The sequence below is a fragment of the Ochotona princeps genome, chromosome 1 (genome assembly GCF_030435755.1).
Source record: "Ochotona princeps isolate mOchPri1 chromosome 1, mOchPri1.hap1, whole genome shotgun sequence".
Lineage (NCBI taxonomy): Eukaryota > Metazoa > Chordata > Mammalia > Lagomorpha > Ochotonidae > Ochotona > Ochotona princeps.
Genome location: NC_080832.1, coordinates 24,505,011 through 24,530,318, shown reverse-complemented (window position 1 = coordinate 24,530,318; position 25,308 = coordinate 24,505,011). Strand labels below are relative to the sequence as shown.

At 40.6% G+C, this 25,308-nt stretch overlaps 1 long non-coding RNA gene across 2 annotated transcripts; it reads right to left on the bottom strand.

Moving 5' to 3' along the window:
* Positions 1-1,457: 1,457 nt before the first annotated feature.
* On the bottom strand, positions 1,458-13,114 carry LOC131481595 (uncharacterized). 2 transcript variants are annotated; one of them, XR_009246433.1, is made up of 4 exons: positions 12,955-13,114; positions 5,054-5,180; positions 3,652-3,798; positions 1,458-1,635 (listed from the first exon to the last, which is right to left on the bottom strand). It is a non-coding gene; the product is annotated as an uncharacterized LOC131481595 (long non-coding RNA). The 2 variants fall into 2 exon arrangements; XR_009246432.1 differs by lacking the exon at positions 1,458-1,635 and having other exon boundaries at positions 3,524-3,798.
* Positions 13,115-25,308: the final 12,194 nt, after the last annotated feature.

Genomic DNA, 25,308 nt, shown 5'->3' with positions numbered 1-25,308 from the left:
TTAGTCATTTGGCATTCTAAACTCGTGGGTGTGGACTCCCCACCTGCTTGCCTGAATTGTAACCATGTTTATGTTAAACAGGCTCCCTAAATGCCGGAGGGACTGTGTTCAACTAAAGTCTAATACCTAAGCCACAACATTAATGCTGTTAGAAACTCATAAAGGATCGAACTATGGACTTCTGAGACTTCGCAGTGAAGCTGAAATGAGTGCTTTACAAATGATCATAACAAAACAAACACAGGCATGAACCTAATCCTTTAAAGATTCATTTAAGGAGGCCATCCAAAGCATTTTAAACCTCCTTTAAGAAAGGTATTACAGGAGTAAATTTGGTTTCAATGTCTTTTTGATTGATATTTAGTTTCTCACCATGGAAAGAAATATTACAAGCTTCAGAGAGCCATAGTCTGATGTCACATCCAACGTCTGTAACATTCTAAGTTGATCACCTTAGAAACTCCTTCTTTGACTTTTGACTTACTCATCTGCAAAGTGAGAAAATTACAACAGCCTCTAGAAATAGATGTGTCCTGTCATTCTATTTCTAGGAATTATCTGAACGATATGATTAAGTAAATACAGAAAGACTGACCTATGAGAAGTGTTCCTTTGCATGACTGAAGTATTAGAACTGTTTGAGTAGGTTAGGATCCAAGGACACTTTGAAAAGTACACGGATAGCTAATGAAAAGAAGTTTACTTGGACTCAGAAGTTTTTCATCATGCCCATTTTCCATGAATGTTTTTAAGACCTTTTTGTGTATCGTATACAGAATTACTAAATAATGAGTACAGATTTTGTAGAAGAAATTTAATGATCTAAAAAACATTCAGAGTAAAATATTAAAGGAAAAATAATAAAGTTAAGTACATTGTGATTAATTTTGAGGGAAAATGACAATTATATGCTCACAGAAGAGCAGACAACTGCTGTAATTTTCATAACAATGAGGTTTTTAATTTTTATTTAATAGCAGTGAGACCACAAAGAAGGTTTGATTTCTCTACTTTTATTTTCCAAATTTCCTTCAGTGACTTACTAACTTAATAATTATTAAAGAAATATGAAGTGAAAACATTGATATCTACCTTATGATTGGTATGAGAGTTAAATTGAGTCAGATTTAAAAAAAAGCTTTAGTGCCAGCATTAGTTGGTGTTTTCAATTATTTTTACCCCATCTAGCCATTTATCATAGACTTAGCTTGAAATGACTTTTGACTTAAATAAAAAGCAAACATGTTACTGTTGAAAGGGTTAGGATTTGTCACCATGAAGATATTTAAAGGAATGTCCTTGAAGCGGCAAAAGCGATTTCAGAAGAGATGTACCTGACGTGCTCTGAGCAAGGGGACGGATAATGAAATGAGCACTTCCGCTCAGGGTGACTACGATGGAGCATTTATTTGGAGCTCTAAGCTTTGGATGCTGTGTTTAAAAACCTGTCATTACTTGATAGCCACATTGGGTGCATAGATAGCTGGAACAATATCTAACTCGAAGCGAGCAATTAGTCTGTCACGATGAATGCCCGCACTTGCTCAGATGGATAAAGTATCTTGTCAGAGTCTCTGTGTTGGCCTCCAGACCCTGCGCCTGGGCCTGTGCCTTCCCTTGGCAGCACTCGCCATCCTACAGAAGTAAAGGGGGAGCTTTTGTGGCCAAGGCTGACAGCTGCCATTAGTCCTATCTCTCTTCCTGTACTATTCTTGGTGTGCTGTGCCCCTTCCCTCCACACAACTCCTCCACCCTCCCCCTCTCCTCCCACCCTTCCCCCATTCCTCTTCTCTCTCCTATCTTCTCCTATCACCCTTCCCCCAGCTCCATTAGGAGCACCTCCTCTTTTTTCGGTAATCTCTGTTTTTAGCATTTCCCATAGAATCTTGCAAACTAGTTTGCTTATCTCCTTCCCACACTAGTTCCTTGTGAGATCTGCCACATCTATGAACCTCTCAGAGTTTTTATTCATCTTAGCTTCTCAATGGCAAATGGGAATATAATACCTCATTTAGAAGTCGGTTGTGGGTATTCCATTGCATAATGGAAGTAGAGTTCCTGGCACATTCTAGGCACCAAATAATGGAAGCTTTATAATTAATTATATTATTTATTTACTTTTGTATCCTCAGGGCCTGGCATGGTATATGATATGTGAGGGCTACAAAATACACTTCTGGTGAATTCATGAATGAACATATAAGTCTATGAAATATGTCTCTAAAATACAAGGAGGAGGTTGTTTTGTCATGTTTATAGAAGATTCAGGCAACAAACACACATACTTCTCCTTCTTGCCTTCTCTTGTGCCTATCCTTGGATACTGTCTTTGGGAAAAACTGTTGTGACCAGATAGATACCGAAAGGCCATTAATGATTATTTCCACATTGATAAAAATTTCCATGTTGACAAAAAATTGTTCAGTGGTTCTTTGGTCTTTCCAGATCCTTGTCCAGAGGCCCATCTTCCTTATCTACAATCTCTGGCTGCAGTAACTTGATCAAGGTGAAGTCAACTCCAGTGTGGCCTCCACACTCCACCTGATAGACCTGTGTGCTAGGTCCAGTCTATTCACCTTTCTGTGTTCACAGAACCTGTTAGCTGATTTGTAGTCAATCTCTTATCTTTTCCCTCTTTCCTTTTAGGAAGATGTTTGTGAATTATTTTCAGGCAGTTGAATCACTCCGAATTCAATGCTATTTTTAGGCCATGGAGGAACAGTTGGGAAGGAATGATTTAGGTATGTGAAACCTTTCACAATAATATCCCACCAGTACTTTAGCTTCCCCAGTATTTCGTAAACTTCAGCCTGTCAAGGCAGTAGAGTTAAAGGGACCACTGTTCTCAGCTACCAGACTCAATACTACCTGGTAGCAAAATGCCTGCTGAAAGCCACACTCAGGATGTAGGCGAAGCCACCTGCTGCCAGGGAGAATGGCTTCCTCTCCAGCATCTTCCCTGGTACTTTCTCCTGCGGCTCTCTCTGCCTGTTTCATCAGGACCTGTTTGTCTTGTTTTATCAGGACCCTGGTCTCGGTGTCCTAGTCAGACTTCTGGGCTCCTAATGGCATCCTCTTAGCAAAGATTGTGGGGGAGGGAGGTCCACACAGGTCCTGTAGGGTGAGCAGACTTCTAGATACAGTTAATTAGGTGAAAGCCTCCTTGAATGACCATCCCACATTTTTTTTGGATGATCCTCTTCTGAGTCTCCAGCCCATCAACCCACCTTCATTTTCCTACCAAAAAACCCCCTACAAGTTCCACGAAGTCTTTCCATATGGATAAGAATGCAGATGTTTTATCTTATCTCAACTTTTCTAGATCTTTCTATGCATTGTTCTCATTTCAGTTGCGCAAGTGGTACTGCCCTGTCTCCTCTTGTTACTCACCCTATGTGGCAATCCCCACCTTCTTGATCAACTGTGCTGTCACATTTGCCATCTGTGCATCCTTACCATGCTGGTTTAGGACGTTATTTTCAGTAATGGAGTGTATGCAGAGTAGAAGAATCACTTTTTTTTCTGTTTCTTGTTTTTGTTTTTTGTTGTTTGTTTTTGAAGGTGGTCAGTGAATCAGCAAGTAATATAATTACATTTTAATAAATATGTTTTGGTGATGATGAAATGCTCTAGCATGTCCACAGATTGTACCTCTCTGTAATCCAGGCATTATAATTCATCCAAAGCAGCAATGGAATGCTGGAGTTGATGAAGTTTGAGGTTATGTCTTCACTATTAACAAACTGAAAGCTTGGAGATGGCTTTAAACAATTTCTTCAAATAAATTCAGCTTGCTACCTATTATGGCGTAGGAGTGAAAATGAATCCAGAGTTTTCATCATAGAATTATGGAGTTTGAGTAAAGAAAAAAAAGCTATTTTAAAATGACAAGCTTCAAACCTTAGGTAAATTATTTCTGTGCATAAGAAAGTTTTAACTGATGCTGTTTGCCTCTAGAATACCCAGATCTCACTTTCTCGCTGCTTATCTAGGTTTATGTCTATCTATATATAGATACTGATTTTTTTATATAGGTACCAAAAAACTCGAACAATAAATTTGTAGATAATCACTATTTTTATAGGGAGAAAGGATGCATGCGATAATATTTTTGTGTTTTCATTGCTGTCATGCCTGGAAATAATTGATAACCATTTAATTTAGTTTACATTGGATTCGAATTTATCAATACGAATAGGGGTATGAAGAATTTTAAATTAAGTGCTAGGTGGAAGCCAAGCACTTTTGTTTGCTTAGGTGATTTGACTCAGATTTAGTGGCTGGAGTCACACTGTGACACTGTAGATGAAGTTGCTACTTGTGATGCTGGCATGCTCAATTTGGGAGCTAGCTGGATCCCAGCTGCCCTGCTTCTAGTCTACCTTCCTGCTAATGAGCCTGGGAATGCAGGAGTAGATAGCCCAAATACTTGGATCCTTCCCCACCATGTGAAATACCAAGATGGAATTTTTGGCTCCTGGTTTCAGATTGTTCAAGATCTGCTTGCTGTGGCCCTCGGAGAGTGAGTCAGCAGATCAGCAGCTGGAAGATCCCTCCTGTCCCTCTGTCCCTCCACCTTTCTCTGTCACTCTTCCTTTTAAAAATAAACTAAAAAAAAAAAAAAGATTCAAGAGCTAATGTATTGCAAACTTAAGCTATTGTTTTTCCTCTCTCGTGCCTTTTCTGGTAAGCCATACTGCCTTTATAAACTCTTGGCACTGAAAATTGTGCAATACTGGGAGATGTTGAGAAATTGTTCCCAAGTGTTGCTTATTTTTAAATAAGACTTAATGTTGCTTCCTTGATATCCGCACATTTACAAAGGTGTTCTTCTGGGCAGAATCAGTGGGTGCTTGCATATACAGAACACATGCTCCCAGTATATACAGTGATGTTCTGTAGTAATAGGAACTTACTTTAGACAGTGTTGAAGCATCACACACATGGCTGGGAGGCTTTAGTGATTAAATATAATTAAATGTGGTATCAGCAAGTTCTTTGCTGTGAGGAATAAGGGAGAAAGAAGAACAGATCTTTAGCTTTCTGCACTTACTTTTTTAGGCCACATAGTTCTCCAGTCATGCTTTGGGCTTGTTGTCATTAACAGGTCGCCCTACTCTTTTGTTTCATCCTTTTATTCACACCCAAGCCAAAGAGTGGAAGAGATGATACATCTGTTTCTGAAAGAAACATTTAAAAAGCATTGTAAGTAATATTTACTTGACTTTACATCTTGCTTCCTATCCATTATAGGAGCTAGGCTGTGAAGATGTTTTATTTTCTTTCTTTATTTTTGTTTGTTTGTTCTTGTTTTTTTAAATTTTATTTCTTTTTCTTATTATCATCTTATGATACAGTTCCAGAGGCCCTGGGATTTCCCTTTATCCCCTCCCCAATTTTCTCCTCCTCACTGAGTTCCCCTTGATCATTGCTATACTAGAGTTCCTCATACACAGTCATATGTTCATCATTGCGGGCATGGACAATGGCAGAGTCCAGCATCCTATTGTCAAAATGTAGTAAACAGTTTCATCGGGAGTCCATATTTGTCTGGAAGTAGAGATACATTGTATTGTATCCTCACATTTGGATATGATAGTCTCCGTTACACAGTTCCTATACATCCCCTTAAATGAAAAGCCACAAAACAAAATCAAAAAACAGGAAGAAAAATGAAAATTTACAATGCCAAGAAGTTAACTAACATGCTGCTCGATATGATAGTCTCCATTACTTGGTAACTGTACATCCCATTGAATGAAAAGTCACAAAACAAAATCAGCAACAGGAAGAAAAAAAAAGAAATTAACAACAGCATTAAGTTAAATAATCATGCTACTGAATGTGTCATTGGAGAAATGAAAAAGAAAATCAAGAACCTTCTTGAAGAACATGATGCTACTGTGTGATCTATGACTCATTGAAGAATTTAATCAGAAGAAAGTGTTTTAAAGAGATGAAACTAACAAAAAAATAAGAAGCCATGAGGTATAGTTTCCGCTGATTTTTGTTGGTGAAATGTGTCTCCTGTAGGCAGCCAATAGATGGGTGTTATGTTTTTCTACCAATCTATGACATTTGATTGATGAGTTTAAGCCATTTACATTCAGGGTTATTATGAATGGGTGGTAATTTGGTGCTGTCATTTTAGCAATGGGTTGTTCATTGATTTAGTCTTCTGTTGTTATTTTACTGGGATATTCTTTGAATTTGTCTGTGGTTTTGATGGGCACTATTCCTCTTCTGTGTCAAGAGAACACTTTTAAGTATCATTTGTAGGGCAGATTTGGAAGAGGCATATTCTTTTAACTTTACTGTGGAAGAATTTTATTTCATTTTGAAAGACAAAGGAAATTTTTGCTGGGTACATTTTCCTAGGATAACAAGTTTTTGTTTTCAGAATCTGGAATGTGTTGCTCAATTCTCTTCTGACCTATAGAGTTTCCTGTGAGAGATCTCCTGTGAGTTTAATTGGCATTCCTTTATATGTCAACTGATTTTTTTCACGTGCACATTTAAGGATCTTTTCCTTATGTTCGATTGAAGAGAGCTTGATGATCATGTGTTGTGATCAAGATTGCTTTTGGTCAACCCTTTTGGGAGTTCTGTGCCCCTCCTGGATGTTGTTTCCCAATTCTTTCTCTAGATTAGGGAAATTGTCCCTTATTTCATTAAATGCATTTGTAAACCCAGCTTCTCTTTCTGCACTTTCTGGGACTCCCATAACTCTTATATTTGGCCTCTTGATAGTGTCTTTCAATTCTTGAATACTTTTTTTGGCCTGATCCAGCTCTGTTTCCAGCTTTTTGTTTGCTTCCCTCTGATGACAGGAAATACCTTCCAGTTCTGAGATTCTTCCTTCTGCTTGCTTCATTCTACTTTGGAGATTCACCATTGTACTTTAAATTTGTCCCACTGTATTCTTCATTTCTGATATATCAGCTTTCATTTGATTTATTTATTATGTGACATATTGCTTAAATTCCTTGAATGCCTGCTTAATGTTCTTCTCGTTGTTGATAAGAAGTTTTATAACAAGTGTTTTTAATTCTGTATTCCCCATTTTTTTCGATGTCTTCCTCAGTTAACTCTGAGGTTGGCATAGGGTTTTGCTCCTTTATAGGGGAGTCTTCAGTAATATTCATTGTGTCTTTGTTTCTTCTTTTGCTCTTGGTCACGGTACTTCTGGTTATCAGATTCTTCTCCTTGGGGCAGGTTTCTAAGCTGTGTCACCCACAGGTCTACAGTGTGATTTTACTTATTGCAGTTGGTACATATCTCTTTATTTGCAGTCACTTGTGCCACTCCCTCCAGCAAGTTCCAGTCTGTGTTCTTATGTTAGATTTCCACCATGGTCTCCGTAGCCCCAGCTCCTGGCTCACCAGTCTCCACCTCCTGTGATGCCGTGCTGAGGCTGCACCATTGTCTGTACAAACTTTTTCTCACTTCTTGTTGGAGTTGGTCCCAGGATTAGAGAGACACTAAGTGTCCTATATAGGTAGGTTGTTGGTGGTACTGATCTTGTAGGATCCTGTTAGATATTTGTTCTGAGGGCCACACGGTCCTATTTTGACCCGTAAAATGCCATAGTCGGTATCATTTTCCTGTGGGACCAGTGCAATGCATTCAGCTCAGAGAGTTCTCGCTGAGCTCAGTGCATACATAGCTCACTGCTATCCCTGCAGTCTTAAGTTCTTTGTCACATCGTACAAAATGGCACCTGATGTGCCACTACTTGAGTTCTTGGTCTGCTGGCTGTCAGGTCTGAGGGATACCTGGACCTATCTTGGGTGGAACCTGTAGGAGGCCATGTTGTTGCAGTTTGCTGAGCCAGAAATGATTTCACACCCAGCTCAGTGCATCCACAATATTGTCCATAGCCCTTGCCTCCTTAAACAAAATGGTGCCCAGTTCAGCCCTAGAGGGCAGACTGGGCTGTGAAATCCACCCTGTTCCCACACTGCCCGTCCTGGGATCTGCTACTCTGACTCTGCTCCTGGCCAAATCAAACAGACCAGCAGGACAAGCAGTTCTGTGTCTGGGTTCACCTCCTGAGTGCTCCTGGTGAAAGTCCCCTCCTACCTTGTTTCTGGTGTATTTCCAGCTGCTGGTGGAGTTCAGATAGCCGTTCACTCAACACTACTGGGGTATCAGTCACTGCAGCACCACACCGTTGTGTCTGCTGCTTTCCTGTGTCTGTCAGTCTTCAGGTGCCCCTCTGCTGTTGTTCTGTCCTCTTCTGTTTCCTGGAATGTAATGTGCCCTCTCTGCTTCACACTGGCTAATATTTCTCTGTTTAAACGTGTCCTTACCCTATTCCGCCATCTTGTTTCTTCACGGAGATGTTTTAACAGTGTAAAAAACAAAAAAAGCAGCACCACCAACAGCAAAACAAATGAGATTGTCCTGCATCACTGCAATATGTCTCACTATTTGTTTGCTTTTGGAGGAGGCCTCAAGCGTGCTCTTCAGGCTCATTGTGCTGCAGGGACGCCCCTTTTCTTGCTGCTCATAGAAGCTGACACCGACCATGTTTACCAACATCATCAACATCTGGTCCTTTTCTTTTATTCCACGTTTTTTGGGGGGCATTTATTACTCTGAGATACAGATTTTCCCTTCCCAAGTGACTTTTTGTATACCAAAATTAGGGGAATCTCCACCAAAATTAGGGATATCTTAATTTGTAAAAAAAGGTCATTTGAATGAATTGTACATTTTTGGCAGGATCTAGAGAATAATGGTTTCATTTAAGCAAGAGTTACTAGCTGATTTTTCAGTACAATTAACTCAAGTAATTCTATCACTAGTATTAAGAAATCTCCACAAAGCTCTTGGCCTTAATGTGGACTGCCACAGAGGAGGCCTAAAGCACCGTAGGCACAGAATTCCATTACAAATCATTTTCTCTTTACTAAACCATAGGACATATTCCCAATCCTTCTCTTGATTCATGTGAAGAGATCTCAGGTTTCTAGAGTATTAATAGATTGATTAGGACATGCATAAGTAAGTACCCAAATGGAGAGGGGGAAAAAAGAGAAGTTGAGGAGTGCCATTTCTCCTAGGGGCTGCTTTCCAATAGCCAGGTGAGGAAGATCAGGATGGCCACTGTTGTATGATGGGGAACAATGCTAGGGTAGGAGTTGAGAATGAAAGATCGTTGTGCCTCAAACACAGTTGCCATGGGTTCCATGTAGTGACAGTGAGTCCAGAGATGCAGTGATATTGTGAAATTTAACAAAATATCAATGAGAACACTGCTTTTCTGTAGAATAAGTTGGTACGTAGTCTTGCTTCTGAATCATATAAAGGAAAATAGACATTATTGTCAAACAGTATGTTTATAACGTGGATTTGATGATGTTTGCTGAAAAAAAATAAAAATGCTTTCATTCTTGAGAACTTAAAGTCCAAAAAATAACATGATTGGCAAATAGGAGAGATGAACAGACTTAACATTTCTCTCCTCTTCCCTCCGAAATAGATTATTACTGTTCCAAGGTTTTGCTTGATGGTGTGGCAAGGCAAGTAAGGAGGTATATGATAGTCATTTCACTGCAGCTGATCAGAAAAAAAACAGATCTGATTAGAGAATTGGGTATGGGGAGATTCATAAATTAAATGTATTTCCTTTTAGGGTATGATAGGTCAGTTATAGAAAAATACAAGAGTATTGAGGATAGCACTGTGGCTCAACAGGCTAATCTTCCACCTGCAAGTGCTGGCATTCTATGTGGGTGTCAGTTTGTGTCCTGGCTGCTCCACTTCCAATCCAAATCCCTGCCTAATGTGCCTGGGAAAGCAGCAGAGGATGGCTCGGATCCTTGGGCCCCTGAACTTATGTGGGAGACGCAGAGGAAGCTCCTGGCACTTGGCTCTGGATGGCTTAGCTCTAGCTGTTACAACCATTTGGGGAGTGAACCAATAGATGGAAAATCTTTCTCTGCCTCTTCTCTGTAAGTCTGACTTTCAGACAAAAATAAATAACTCTTAAAAATATAAAATAACAGCATTTCATAGAAACTATCCTTTATTTAGCTTTGCTTTATTCCAAAAACATGAAATGAAAAATTCCAGACATAAGCAATTCAGAAGTTTCCTGTTGCATCTTATTTTGAGTAACATGATGAGGACTCTTACCACCCCCCTTGGACCTGTTTGGGGAATGAATCATCCCTTTGTCCAGCAGATCCTTCCACACTGTAGACTTGGCCTGTTAGCTAATCCCTCACTTGCCATCTCAGTTATCAGATTGACTGCTGTGATATCAAAGTGTTTGTGTTCAGGGAACCTTAAATAATAGCCTAACTGTATGTCACAATGCCTACGTCATTCGGCTCACTTAATCTCATCACATAGGCACTGTATTATCGCGCAGCCTCTCAAGAACAGTTAGCACAGTATTTTGCGATCATGTTTATATAACTTTTAGTACAGTATGTTACAACCATTCTATTTTATTATTAGTTGTTGTTCATCTCTGTACCTAATTATAAGTTGCGTTTAACAAGGTATACGTATATAGGAACATGGTATTTATATGATTTTGTAATATCTGATATTGCAAGCATTCACTGGGGAGAGGGGTCCTGGAACGTGTCCTTCACAGATAAAAGAAGGCCACAAAATCAGGAGTTTGTATGTTACCACGTTCCAGGTTTCCTGATAGGAAAATTCATAGGGAGTATTGTGTTGGATTCCTTATTAGTTTCATATGGGATGCATTTTACATTGAATGCTTTATTTATTTTTAATTGAAAGGCAGCTTTTACAGAAAACAAAGCAGAGACACAGAGAGAAAAGGTCTGCCATCTGCCTTTTCACTCCCCCAAATGGCCACAATGTCCAGAGCTGAGCTGATCTGAAGCTGGGAGCCAGGGGCTGCTTCCATGTCTCCCGTGCGGGTCCAGGGTCCCAGGTACTCGGATCATTCTGTGTTGCTTTCCCAGGCCAGAACTCTCCCTGGGCAGCTGGATTGGAACAACCAAGACACCAACTCGTGCCCCTATAGAATATGAGAACCACAGGATGAAGGATTAGCCTGTTGAGCCACTGTGCTGGCCCCAATATTAGAAACCTCATTTAAAACTACATCTCTCTGATTAAATCGGATTGTGAGGTGTAAGCTTTTCCTTTTTTTTTTTTTTTTTTTTGTCAGCGTGTGACAGTGCCTTGGAACAACTTAGGAAAGTAGCTATGGCTAACTCCATTTTCCAAAGGAGGATTACTGTGATTTCAGGAAATTTGTGTGATTTTTTTCTCTAGTCATATAGATTATATCTCATGAAATGAGGGTTTCAAGCAGCCACTGAAAGCCACAAGCCTTACTGTTTCTACCATGCAGTGGGGCTGAACTAACCTATAGATTTTCTCTGGCACCAGCTAGACAGATCTAGTGTAGGTGGTCCAAATTGATTTTCCTGTTTTGAAATCATGCTCCAAAAATAATCTAAAAGGAGCCAAAACCTTCAGATTTGTATCAGCCATTTGCAAAGTTCTAACACAATTTTCGGTGTACGAGTATAGATCAGTGCAGGTCCACAACCCCTCATGACCTCCGGAAGAACTCTGCACTGCTCAACAGAGGAACGTTGGATGTCACAGTTGAGACACTCCTCAGTAGGAGAGATAGGCTTGCTTGCTTCCACCCTTCAGCTGCAATAAAACACTCGAAGGAAGGGAATTCCTAACAGACCTGCTGGAAGAGCCAGGCGACTATTCGTTATTATTTTATCTGGAAGCTTTTTGCTGTCCTTTTCCCTTACTCCTAAATGTACCCCTCTTTTAGGGCTTTAGGCAACGGCCACCATTGGCTGGTGTCTGAGGTTGTCAGTGACCTATCAGTCGGATTTCACTGGTTAGAGCACTCTTATCTGTGCACATCTTGTTTTGGCTTTCTGTGGCACAGTTTCTTTCAAGCCCTCTGAAAATTGGATCATGATGGACTTAGAGTATTTATTCTAGAATCACTTTTTTAAAAAGGATCATTAATAGCGTCTGAGGCATTATACAGGAAGATATGTTGTCCTCCACTTGTATGACCACATCTTTTTGGATGTCATTAATAATTGGCCCGCATCATCCATGTGCTGCTATCCCCAACTGTCTAAGGCTGATCATTTTGGCATTGCTTTTATTCTGTCTACATAGTTCTAAAAATGACCAAAGAGAGGAGGAGTGTTCTTTTAAAGCACATTCTTTCTGAGCGTGAGCTTATCATCCATCAGAATTCACAAAGAATGAAGTTTTCTGCCATTTATCCTTGATCCTGAAACAGTGAAACATTTCTCATAGCTCAGCAGGCACCTAAAAATCAAAGTCCATAAATATCAGTGCATGTAGGATGTACTTTCTTCCCTCGTTTTATTAAAAGAACAGCAACATGTCTGACCTAGATTAGTATTTCTTCTCATTAGAATGAACAGGTTTTTAAGTTGCTTTCTAACTATATTAAAGTTTATCATATTATACGATCAAATATTTTTTCAATCTCATAGTAAAGGATGTCCTTGGCTGTGATATTTCTTATGTGCAGTATTAAAAGATAAATGATAGGGTGGACATTAGGCCTAGCAATTAAAACACTTATATCCCATATCAGAATACCTAGATTTGATTCCCTGCTCTGACTTCTGACACTGAATTCCTGCCAGTGCAGACCCTGGAAGGCAGCAGGGGATGGATCATGCTATTAGGTCCCTGCCACTCACTTGGGAAACCCAGATTGAGTTCTTACCTTCTGGTTTTGGTCTAGCCCAGCCAGAGTGAATCAGCTAATTGGAGCTCTCTTTGTCTCTCAAATTTTTAAAAAAAAAATGATTTTTAAGATTTATTTAGTTTGAAACTTGGAGTTATAGCAGAGAGGGACACACACAGATGGAAGAAGGGAGGGAGGGTGAGAGAGAGATAGAGAGAGAGAGAGAAGTATCTTCCAACCACTGACCCACTCACCAGATGACTGAAGCAGCCAGGACTGGGCCATGCCAAAGTCTGGAACCAGGAACCTTATGCGGGTGTCCCAGGTAGGTCCCAGTAGGGGTGCAAGCACTTGGGCTATCTTGCGTGGCTCTTCCCAGGTCATTAGCAGGGGCTGGATGGGAAATGGAGCAGCTGGGACATGGGCTACTGGCCATATGGGATGCTGACATTCTAGGTAGAGCCTTTACCTGCTAGGTCACAATGGCGGCCCCAAGTTTTATTTATTTTTTAAAATATTTATTTATTTTTATTGGAAAGGCAGATATATAGAGAGGAGGAGAGGCATAGAGAAAGATCTTCCATCCAATGATTCACTCCCCACGTGACCACAATGGCCAGTGCTGTGCCAATCCGAAGCCAGAAGCCAGGAGCTCTTCCAGGTCTCCCAAGCGGATGAAGGATCCCAAGGCTTCCAGCCATCCTCGACTGCCTTCCCAGGCCACAGGCAGGGAGCTGGATGGGAATCAGAGATACTGGGATTAGAACTGACACCTATATGGTATTCCAACACATACAAGGCAAAGGCTTTAGCTGCTAGGCCACTGCGCCAGACCCCCAAGTTTTATTTATTTATTTATTTATTTATTTATTTATTTATTTTTTAATATTTTTATTTTGAATTTTGAATTATGTGGTACATTTTTGTATAGGCTGGGATTCCCCCCCAAACTCCCACCCCCTGTCAGATTTTTCCCATTTTGTTACAACAGTGTAGTGCTTCATAAGGAATCATAATTCTATCAGTCTCTTATTTAAGTGTACCCCGCCATTGTTGGTACAGACAATGTCAGACAGTCCAGCATCCCATTGTCTACACATGTCCAACAGTTTCATTGGGAATCCATCTTTCGTCTGGATGTATGGATGCATATTCCATTGACCCCAACATTTGTATATGATAGACCCCAGTACTCAATCACTATACATTACCATAAGTGAGAAGCCATGAAACAAGGTCAACAACCGGTATGAGTTAGAGCAGCCACAACAACAACAACAGCATGAACAACAAATTATAGCACCTTGACAAAGTAATGTGCCACTGAGTAACCAACACATGAGTGACAAAAAGGAAACACTTAAGTTTCTTGGGAAAAATGATGCCATCGTATAATTCATGAGCCCGTGATGAATTCGACTAGAGAAAAAGAAGTTATTTGGAAGGAACCAAACTGAAATAAAAAACATCAAAACACATGGGATACAGCCAAAAAAGCAAACAAACAATCAAAACACAATATGGATTGGACTATTGGAGTTACATTTTCCATGTTGGTTTCCTTATATAAGAGAGAATATATGGTATTTGTTCTTTTGTGATTAACTCATTTCACTGAGCATAATGGTCTCTAGTTGGGACCACCTGGTTGTAAATAGAATAATTTCTTTCGCCCCAAGTTTTATTTTTTAAAAAGAAATTTTGTTTGGCACTTCAGTCCTGTCCTACTTGGCCTGAGGAAACATGCATGAAGATAACAAAGACTTCCTAGAAACTTGGACTGTACTATAGGCACAGTGGAGACTGACCAAATTGGGAACACGCTATTCCGTCCCAGGTGTGGGGTTCCCTGGGAGAGGAGAAGACTGCCATTATTGTTGCAGTCAGAAGATGGATGGCAGCGTGAAAGCTCTGGGGTTTGCTCACAGAACAGAGCATGCCCAATCATGTTCTAGAAGGCTGTTCAATGGAAGCTCTACCCTACAATGGGATTGTATTTGGAGACAGGGTCTGTAAGAAGTGTTGAGAAGGGGAAGGGGCAGGTCACTCATGGTAGGTTTAGCATCAGAAGCAGATGAGGGCAAGTCCTATGGCCAAGTGGGCTAAACCGCATCATCAGTGCCTGCATTTCAAATGGGTGTCAGTTTGGGGACCAGTTGCTACACTCTCTGTCCAGTTCACTGCTTATGTGCCTGGAAAAGCAGCAGAGGATGGCTTCAGTGCATGGGCGCTTGCATGCATGTGGGAGACTTGAAGAAGCTCTTAGCTCCTGTCCTCAGATTGGCCTAGTTTTAGCCCTTGCAGCTGTATGGGGAATAAACCAGCAGATGGAAGCTCTCTTTTCTCTTTCTCTCTTTGTAACTCTGCATTTCAGATAAACAGATCTTTTAAAAATTGTTAAAAAAAAAAAAAGAGAGGAAGGGAAATCTTTTTTTTTTCTTTCCAGCATGTGATAATACAAGGATGTGACTCTCTGCTAGCCAGAAAAGGAACCATAGCAGGAAAATGAACTGACAGCTATCTTGATCTTGAACTTCTACGTACTAAAACTGTGCCAACAACATTCCCATCCTTTAAACAACCTGGAGTGTAGTATTTTGTATGGCATCCCAAGCTAGCTAAAACACCTGTGTACTCTAATGCTACTTAATCATTGACATTTCCACTCTATCATCTCAGCCTTTTACCTAGTGTTGCTGTTTGTTTTGATCTGAAGCATCTTTTCTTTTTTCTTTTTTTTTTTAACTTATGACAGAGAGAATATTGTATCCAGAAGCCTTTTTTTGTTATTCAATAAGCAGTTATTCCTCCAATGTTTTCAAATTCAAGACAGATGATGGCTTTCCCTCACCTTCCTTTATTGATTTCCCTGATAATTCATGCCACTTATTCATAGAATTACTAACATTGCCACAGAAGTACAAGGTCTCCTTTATGCTTCTGCACTGCAATCTTAGGTTGGAGAGGGGTGGGAATTTTTTTTCTCGCTGCGTCTTCAGCAGCTAGCACAGAAGCCAGCCCCTACGTGAGCTGAGGGAGTGACTTAGTCAACATTTCTGGAATATGATGAGGTTCACTAGACAGGAGCACCTCTTAACTCACTGCTAGCTTGGTCTCACAAAGAGGTAAAAAAAAATACCCACATAAAAATCTGCACACAAATATTGATAGAAGTTTTATTGATGATTGCTAAGACTTGCAGACAGCCAAGATGTCCTTGAGAGGGTGAATGGAAAAATGAACTGTTGTAAATTCAGGTAATGAAATATTATTCCATGCTAGAAGAAATGAGCTATCAAGCTATGAAAAGATATTGAGGAGGCTTAACTGTATATTTTAGGTGGAAGAAGAAAAGATCATGGCAATATATTGTCTGATTCCAACTATATGATGTTCTGAAAAGGTGCAAATGCTAAGATAATAAGAAGACCAACTGTTGTCAGGCCTTAGTGGGGAATGCATGGTGAGGGAGGAGACCACAGATGGCTTTTAAAGCAGTGGACTTACTCTGGATGGTACTAACAGGGTGGAGGTGGACAGAGTCCATTCCACAATTGTCCCAGCCTATTAAGTGTGTGCCACCAAGAGTGAGCTCGAATAGCAGCTCTGGATTTTAGGTGATCATGATGTGCCCATATAAATTTTTCAGTCATAACAAATGTGCCATTCTGGAAAGGGAAGCTGGTACGAGAGGAGGCTTTACAGGCCAGAGGGCGGGGGATCTATAGGAAATCTATTTTCCTCTCCATTTTGCTGTGATCATGAAACTGCTCTAAAAACAGTCGTTCTTAAAAAGTATCCGTTCTTTGGAGGATTTTTCCCCAGTTGATCTCTCTGTCCCCTGCCCCTTCTATATCTATAGGTGGCATCAAACTCATTTTTTTGATCTGTCTTAAATGGATCTCTCTATATTCACTACTGATAAGACTAGATGAGTAAAAGGGAGCTCTGAAGAAATTTGTGGATAGGATTGAGAGGTTTCCCACCTAGATATGTAATCCCAAATAAATTATAATTTATAGCAAGGTTTCTGTTCAGAACCAAGAAGAAATCTAGCCAGACTCCAGAAATTATAGTCTCAACTTCTCTTTGCATGGTGGATTGGAAAGCTGGGTTCCCTGACTGTTGCACAAGTTGGAAAAGAAGTGAGGGGAGAGGGGGAGAATTTCTCAATGCGCAATTGCAAGTCCTCAACGATCACCTCATGTGGGGATGTGAATTTACATATGGAAATGAGGAAACTCTGGGTGGAGTATATGTAGCTGCTTGTAATGTATTGGATAAAATTCAATTTTTGGTGAACTATCCCAGTAATTTTCTCACTGGGAAGGGAGAATGATTAGTCACAGTTGTGGAACCTACTTAAAAGCAGGAAATGAAGGAGGTTGTAAATAGAAAATCTTACTGTGCGGAAGTGTAAGGGAAATCATGTTCAAGGCCTTGATTTAACCAAGTTCTTGAAATGATTTTTGGTTTAAGATAAAATGTACAGCAGACTTCTCAAATTTGTGAATGGCACAGAACTATTTTGAGTTATGAGGCAAGCCAAAAATAGAGATTAATGCAAGCATGTTTATAGAACTGAATATGTGGGGGATAGAAAAATGACAGCTAGAATATTTGAAAAATTTTAGATAATAGCTAGAAGTAGTATTCATTGAGTTTACCATATACAGGCCCCTGCCCCAAGTACATGGTATCTAATATTTTTCTTAGCTTCATAAAACTGTATACAAATAGTAAATGGTGGAGCCGATAAGCCTAGAGAGGCTGACTCAGTATCTGTGTGTGTTAACCCTCCCCCAGGAGGCCTCACCGAATATTTAGAAGACAAAGGGAATAGAAATGAAGAAGAAAACTAAGGTCTGTGACAGTGTGCAACAAGAAAACTTTCCCAAGAAAAGAGAATGCAGTCAAACTGATGTATTAGTCTGTTTTCTGATACGGAAACAAAATACTAGAAGTAAATTTTTTTTTTTTTTGAGAAAAAAAAAAAGGTTTATTTAGCTCATAGTTCTGGAGGCTCCAAGTCCAAGATAAGGTAGCCTTCTTGGTTTGCTGATGAAGACCCCAGGGCAGACGGCATTACAGTTGTGGGAGGAGGCAGTCATATGCCAGAGAGTGAACGTTCGGTGCAGTAGTCAAGACACCATGTTCCCATATCTGATGTCAGAGTTTCTGCTTTGTATCTTGGTTTTTAAGTTGGATCTAGATGCACACTAATGTGCAACCAGGCAGGCTTCTGCTGTGCATGTGGAAGACCTGGATTGTGCCTTGTGTTTCTGGCATCAAGCTGGTCCAGCCTGATGCTAATGTAAACATTTGGGGAGCGAACCAGAGGATGGGAAATCTTTGTCCAATTATCTCTCTTTGTCTTTTTTGCCTTTCAAATGAAATGAAAATAAAATTTAATAAGATGACATCTCAAAGAGGAAGTCTAGAAGGAGCTGGGAATGGCAGTCATGTGCCTTTTAGAACCCGCTTGTAATATTTAAACTAGTGTCATGAGAGCTACCTTAATCTCTCTTGGAGCAGGGCTCCTACAGATCCAAGAACTTCCCGCCAGACCCCATGTCTCAAGGGTCCCCGACTTCTCAGCCACACTGAGAATAAAGTATCTAACCTGTAGGGGATAGATTGCATCCAAATGTAGGAACTAAGTAACAGGAAAGTATTGGAAAAATCAAACCAAATTTTGTCTCATTGGATTATAGATAGGATATATTTTTACCTGTATTATTTTTTAGCATTTTTAGTCTTAGTAATTTTAGAAACAACAGAAAGAGAATGGCAATAAGCAAAAGGATTGAACAGCTAAATTCATGTGTTGAGATATTGAACTATACCATATGAAACTGTACAAGTCTTACATGTTAATCAAAAATTTTTAAAAGAGCAGCCTAGATGAAAATCAAATTTGGGACTTTATTGTAAAAATAAAGGTTGAGATTTAATATATATGAGGTCATTACTGAAATGACTAAACTGGATACAAAAATTATTCATGAAACATCTGGCAAGTTTGGAATACAAAAAGATAGTGCTAAAATCATTTAGCCATGTACTCATGGCATTATTACCCTGAAAATTAGTGTGGTCCGTGTTTAACAAATTATTGGGAATCATTATAAACAATTCCTGAAGATAGGGATGGAGCCAATCCACAAAAACAATGCCAAGGATGGTAGTCATGAGCCTTATCCAGCCACAGGTTTCTAAAAAAAGAGAGAAAGCATTAGCAGTCCAGTGTGACTTTGAAGTCAGACCTAGGTTCAAATTCCGGCTCTCCAGTCCACCGAATAGTTACCTAATCCCTCTGAGCTGCAGTCTTGTCACCTGCCAACTGTGAATAATCATACTTCATTGGGCAGTTGGGCCTGGCACCTAATTGGCACTCAAAAGATGCCGACTGTTATTACAATTAAGGTGACTCCATGAATGTCTGCCTGATGCACTCAGGAAAAGTCTTTTTGAAGCAGGTTGAAGGAGACTGAGGATTTCCATTTTATTTTACTTTGAGCTTCTCAGGCTTAGCTCTGAACTTGTGCCCTACTTTATATGCACAATGAGAAACTTCAGTGACCTCCCTTAATTTTCAAAAAATATATACTTCTCTGGCAATTTATCTCTTATTTTTTAAGGACCTTTTTCTTTTAATAGCTTACAATGTCTACTGCTCTGGGATTCTGTTTCTTGAACTTGGTATTTTGTTTGGGTGGTTTGTTTTGGACAATCCTTGTTTTGGAGGAGCCAGTAATGGGAGAGAAGGGCAGGGGGTGTTTGCCTCTCTGCAGGCAGTAGGTTCCCTTTTGCTATTTTGTATTTTCTGCCTGAAGAACCCTTGAGTCTGGGGAACAAACAGCCTGCAAGTTAGCAACAACTACACAGCAATGCTCAAACAAGCCTTCTGCAATGGACATGAGAGGCTGAATAAAGGACACGAAGAGTGGGTTGGTTATGACTCACGTGCTACCTAGAACTTCAGAGTCCTTGCCCACTTTTGTGTAAATCAAATATGTCAGGTGATCTGGCCACAAAAACTGAGTGTGACACAGACGCGTATTTTGCTGAAAGCAGGTCAGCAGTCGGAACTGGAGGGTGACAGCCTGGTGGATGCTGCTATGACAGCTGCTCAGAAAATTATCATTTAGGAAATTATTTTCTAAATTTCAGCATGTCTCATTACTGGGCATTGTTATTTAAAAACAATCATATTTCTCTTTCCTTTTGCTTATAAATACATGAGAGCAGCAGGAGAAGGTAAAACATTGACTTGAAAGAAACAGGAAGAAAGGAATTGTCTGGAACTCTGAAGTTATGTATTTCTGCTTCTATTATATTTATAGTTTCAAACACATAAATAGAGAAATGACTTTTAACAAAGGGAATTTACAATGGAAAGCAAATAGGTGATTAGAATCTGAGACTATGACTATTACTTTGACATTTTGTAAACTGACATTTGCCTTAAAGAGATAGCTGTAAAAAAAAAATGTATAAAAATGAAAAACACATTTACAGTGAAACACACTCACCTAGGATTCTAACTTTTCTTTTGCCTCGGTTTCTAACTTCCTGGCAACAGTCTCTCTCTCTCTCTCTCTCTCTCTCTCTCTCTCTCTCTCACACACACACACACACACACACACACAAATTGAAAAGTCAACAAAGAACAGCATGGTCTCATTTAATCTTTAAAGTTTCGTAAGGTACTTTAGATCACATCTACCGCAAGCCTTGGTCCGGTGAACACAGGCGTGGCGCCTTTGAGTTGTTGCTTTTGTCCATCTCTTAACAATGGCTCTTGGGATGGAATCCTCTCAGAAATGCAGTCAGCATTTATGTTTGCTTTAGATTACAGGAATTAGGAAAAAAAATCATCAGCAAAGTAAATAAATTAGTGAGATTTCCACTAAAATGAAGATCATGTTAAGAGAGAGAGAGACCTGCTAGGGACTGAAATGTCTGTCTTAGAGTCATGAGCCTTTGGAATGCTGCCGTTACAAGATTAGCTTCTCTGCTTCACCCAAACTAAGTTCAAATTCTTTTCCCCTATTCTTCACAAGTGACGGTGAAATTGCAAAGGTTAGTTTTTGTCCGTTTTTCTGTGTTTAGCCTTGTCATTTGGGAAAATTAAATACATTTGTTTATTTTTATTTGCAAAAAGAGAGAGAGAGACTCTTTTCTCTAGCAGGTTCATTCTCACAATAGCTGGGACTGGCTCAGGCAGAAACCAGTTCTGCCCCCTTGCTAGCAGGGATGTAAATACTCCAGGGACCTCCTGCCACCTCCCAGGGTAAGCACTGGCAGAAACTTAAAATGGGAAGTAGGTGGAAGTAGGGCCTAGATTGGAATCCAAGCCCCCTGATGCAGGATGGGGGCATCCCAACCGGCATTTTAACAGCTGTGTCAAAGGCCTTGCTTTTATCCCCACTCCTAATCTTCTGACTGGTTTTGAGGCATATTTGGTATAATATCAATGCTCAACAAATCTAAAAAGAAACTTGAAAAGCGCCAAATCTAGAGTTTTGTAAATAATGCAAACATTGAGTGGTCTTTTAAAAATCAGTAAAAAGTGCATTGAAGGAAAAAAAAAAGGATGCATGGCTTTACAATTGTTTTTTTTTTTTTAAAGATTTATTCATTTTATTACAGCCAGATATACAGAGAGGAGGAGAGACAGAGAGGAAGATCCTCTGTCCGATGATTCACTCCCCAAGTGAGCCGCAACGAACGGTGCACGCCGATCCGAAGCCGGGAACCTGGAACCTCTTCCGGGTCTCCCTCAAGGGTGCAGGGTCCCAAAGCTTTGGGCCGTCCTCGACTGCTTTCCCAGGCCACAAGCAGGGAGCTGGATGGGAAGTGGAGTTGCCGGGATTAGAACCGGCGCCCATATGGGATCCTGGGGCTTTCAAGGCGAGGACTTTAACCGCTGGGCCACGCCACCGGGCCCTATAATTTATTTTTAAACATTCATCTCTTTGGAGAAGCTGAATTGGTTAGTGTGTCCTTCAGAGTAAAGGAGGGACCCAGCATGGACCCTGTCTGCCAGCCTCAGAAAAGACCTCCAATCAGTGCCAGTCCCTGCCAACTAAGTTCAAATTCCAGCTTCCTTGCTTAACTAAACAACAGACAAGAGATGACTGTAAGACTTTTTGTTGTTGTTGTTGTTGTTGTTGTTTGTTTTTAACTCTGTAGCCCAGGAATTCTGGATCTAGATGAACTTTTCTCCAACTCCACTGTCTTCTCCCCTAGGTTTTAACTAATAAGGACAAAGCACTGGTGCTTTGGTGGATTTCCTATTCTTATGGTGGAAAACTCTTCTTTCTTACAAAAAGATGTTCTCTACTCCTAGCAAAACTATTTTTGGTCTTCAGAGTCCTGATTCCTTCCATCCCATGTTTCAGGAAGGAAGGTTAGGCAATCCTGCCAGGTTTCTTCAGAAAGTAACAAAGAAAGTGGAGTTCAAGAGGTCTTCATGTTGAGTCATGACACAGCTACTTCTACACAGCCCAGCACATTTTGAAGTAAGTCTTGATATTCTATGGCCTGGAAAGAAAAAAAAAAAACAAACACCAAAAAACAAAAACAAAAACCGGAAGAAGATGCAAAAAGAGTCAAATGACCACAACTTCTTCACAGCAAAATGTTCAGTCTTAAAAGTGTTGATTCATGTGGAATGAATCTGGGGGTTAAATTACAACTTTCTTATACAGATTTCATGAGTAAAGCCATTGAACAAACTCTTTAAAAATCACTAGGTGATATTTACGTGGATTGAGCAGGATGAAAGTCTTCACTTTTTGACTCATTCCCTCCCTCCCCTCCGTCTCTGTATCATTGCTATCTGATTTCCAGTTTTGCAAAGGACTGTGGAAACAAATTTGCCTTTAAAACTGGGCAGGTGTGGGAGCCGGAGTTTCAGTGTCCTTACGTGCACTGGGTTAGGCAGCTCAGTGTCCGGGGAAAGCTGCATTCCACTGAGTGAGAGGCCCTACCCAAACACCCAAACCACACCTGCAGAGTCCTGTGGAGCTGGGGGAGACAGAGATAAGGTACAGGGAGGGGAAACCAGAGACACGCGTCAGGCCCCTAACTTCAAGTCATTCCTCTGGTGGACAGGCCGGTGCCTTGACTTATGTTTTTCTTCTCAATTAAGAAGCATGGCATCTGGCCTGGTCATCTGTTCTACGACTAAGTCAGGATTCTATGCCATTTTCCCCCTAGAGAGGATTCCTGAGACCCACTCCTATTCAATTTTAATCTCTAATTTTCTCAGCTTCTCCCTTAATGGGTTACCAGTGTTTATTGCTCAGGAGCAGGCCATGTGTTGCCTGGCTATCATTGTCATCCCCCTCTCCCTTGACTGAGGAGTTCTGTTTTGAGATGTGATCTAAAGCGCTGGTAGTCTTGGAATATCTTTGTAGCCTCCTGCCATGCACTTAGTAGATGCACACTTATTAACGGAATGAGCAAACGAACTGTGGGAACCCACAGAGCTCTTCTAACTTCCTGACTGCCCTTGTGAGCCACACTTAACATTGCACCAGATATTGCACCAGATAGGCTGGCCTAGCACTTCTTAAAATAGGAGAAACTTTGAAGGGCTGCAGGTTGGGGGAGAGGAAACCAATGATAGAAGTTCTTTTGGTAAACAAAAATAAAGACCTTTGAAAGGATCAACAAGCTGGGAGTTAGTTTTGCTGCATATTGTGTGTTTTAAGCCTAGACTCAGTGCTTACCTTGCTTCGTCAGTGTGGGGCAACCACAAATCCAGTTGTGTCTGAACATTGCGTTTGTTTTTCCTTCCAGTTCTGTGGTCGAGTTGAAGGCGTCAAAATAGTAGTATGATCTGTATCATTTGTCTTGGGAGTTCTTGAATGCGTAACCTACAAGCCAGCATGTTCTCTTATCACACAGCCATCTATTACATGCATGCACCACCATGCTGGAGTGTCATGTGTACTATAAAATGTCATACTCAAAAATTAGTGGATGAAACAGAAATACAAAAAGACCTCCTGGAATTTTCTTGCTAATCCTGAAATGATTATTGTTGCATCCTCTGTGGGGAGCACACCCTGTTTTGTTACTTTTCCCACTTATGAACTAGACACATCAGAACTCTTACCTGAACTGCTGGCATGTGGGGGGTGATGACGTGACTGGGGCTGCTCATTATGTTTCTTCCTGCCTTACTTCCTCTCAGCTTGTACTATTGCCATGTTCTTCTGACAGAATCTGATTATGTCACTAAATTATATGGATCCTTCCATTAGTATTTGGAAATGGTACTGTCACAATCTTTTTTTTTTAAGAGAAGATTCTTATTTATTTTTCTGAAAGTTAGAGCCACAGGGATTAGAGGAGGAGATAGATGTGGAGGAAGAGAGAGAGAGAGAGAGAGAGAAGGAAAGAGAGAGAGAGAGAGAATCTTTTATCTGATGGTTCATTCCCTAGATGACTGCAATGGCCAGGACTGGGCTAGCTTGAAGTCGGGTCTTTCAGATCTCCCACGTGTCACATGTGTATCGGGCCCAAGCACTTGCGTCATCCTCTGCTGTTTTTCCCAGGCCGTTATCAGAGAACTGAATCAGAAGTGGAGTAGCTGGGACATGAACTAGTGCCTGGATGGGATGGCCACATTACAGGCAGCAGCTTTATCTACTCCATCACATTGCTGGCTCATTATCTTCTTCTTTGAACTGGGTAATGTGAGCAGTAGGAGACATCATGAGGGGGCCTCTCATCTAGGTTCTATGCAACAATGTGACTAAACAGAGTTGTAAGATAGGAGTTTCCTTAATGTGACATATAATTCTGATTGCCTGCAAAACTGACCTCACCTCCTTTCCTGTGGTTTTGTTCATCCTGAGTAACTACATGCTATAAGGCGGGCTGTGCTGCCTCCCCCACCCCTTTTCCCCCTCAACCATAAGTCAGTTGTGGAGACACTCTCCATCTGTCTTGCCAAGTCATTGGGTATCTACATGGACATAGTTTGACAGCTGCTTGGAAAGTTCTTTTGCTTTAAAATGGGGTGCAACTGGTGGCTATTCCTTTCCTATCTCTGGATCTAATTGTCTCCATGTGACACAGACACTTTAGTAGCCCTTGGAAGGTCATGAAGGGAGCTAATCAGAAGAATAAACACATCAGAGTAGAAAGCTAAGTCACAAGTCAAGGAGCTGCCAACCGACTCATTCTAGAATGTCTACAACTCTGGACTCCATGATGAGAAAATGCTAAGTACTCTAAGCCTTAAAGCCCGCTTCAGTTGCGTTTTCTATCATTGTAGTCAAATACGCTTTTTTTCTTTTAAAGATTTATTTATTTATAATTGGAAAGTCAGATTTTCAAAGAGAAGGAGAGACAAGGAGAAAGATCATCCATTCACTGGTTCACTCCTCAAATGGCTGCAATGGCTGGAGCTGAGCTGAGCTGATCCAAAGCCAGGAGCCAGAAACTTCTCTAGGACTCCCATGTGGGTGCAGAGTCCCAAGGCTTTAGGCTGTCTTTGACTGCTTTCCCAGGCCACAAACAGGGAGCTTGATGATAAGTGGGGCAGGCGGGATGTGGACTGACAGGCACATGGGATCCCAGCACAT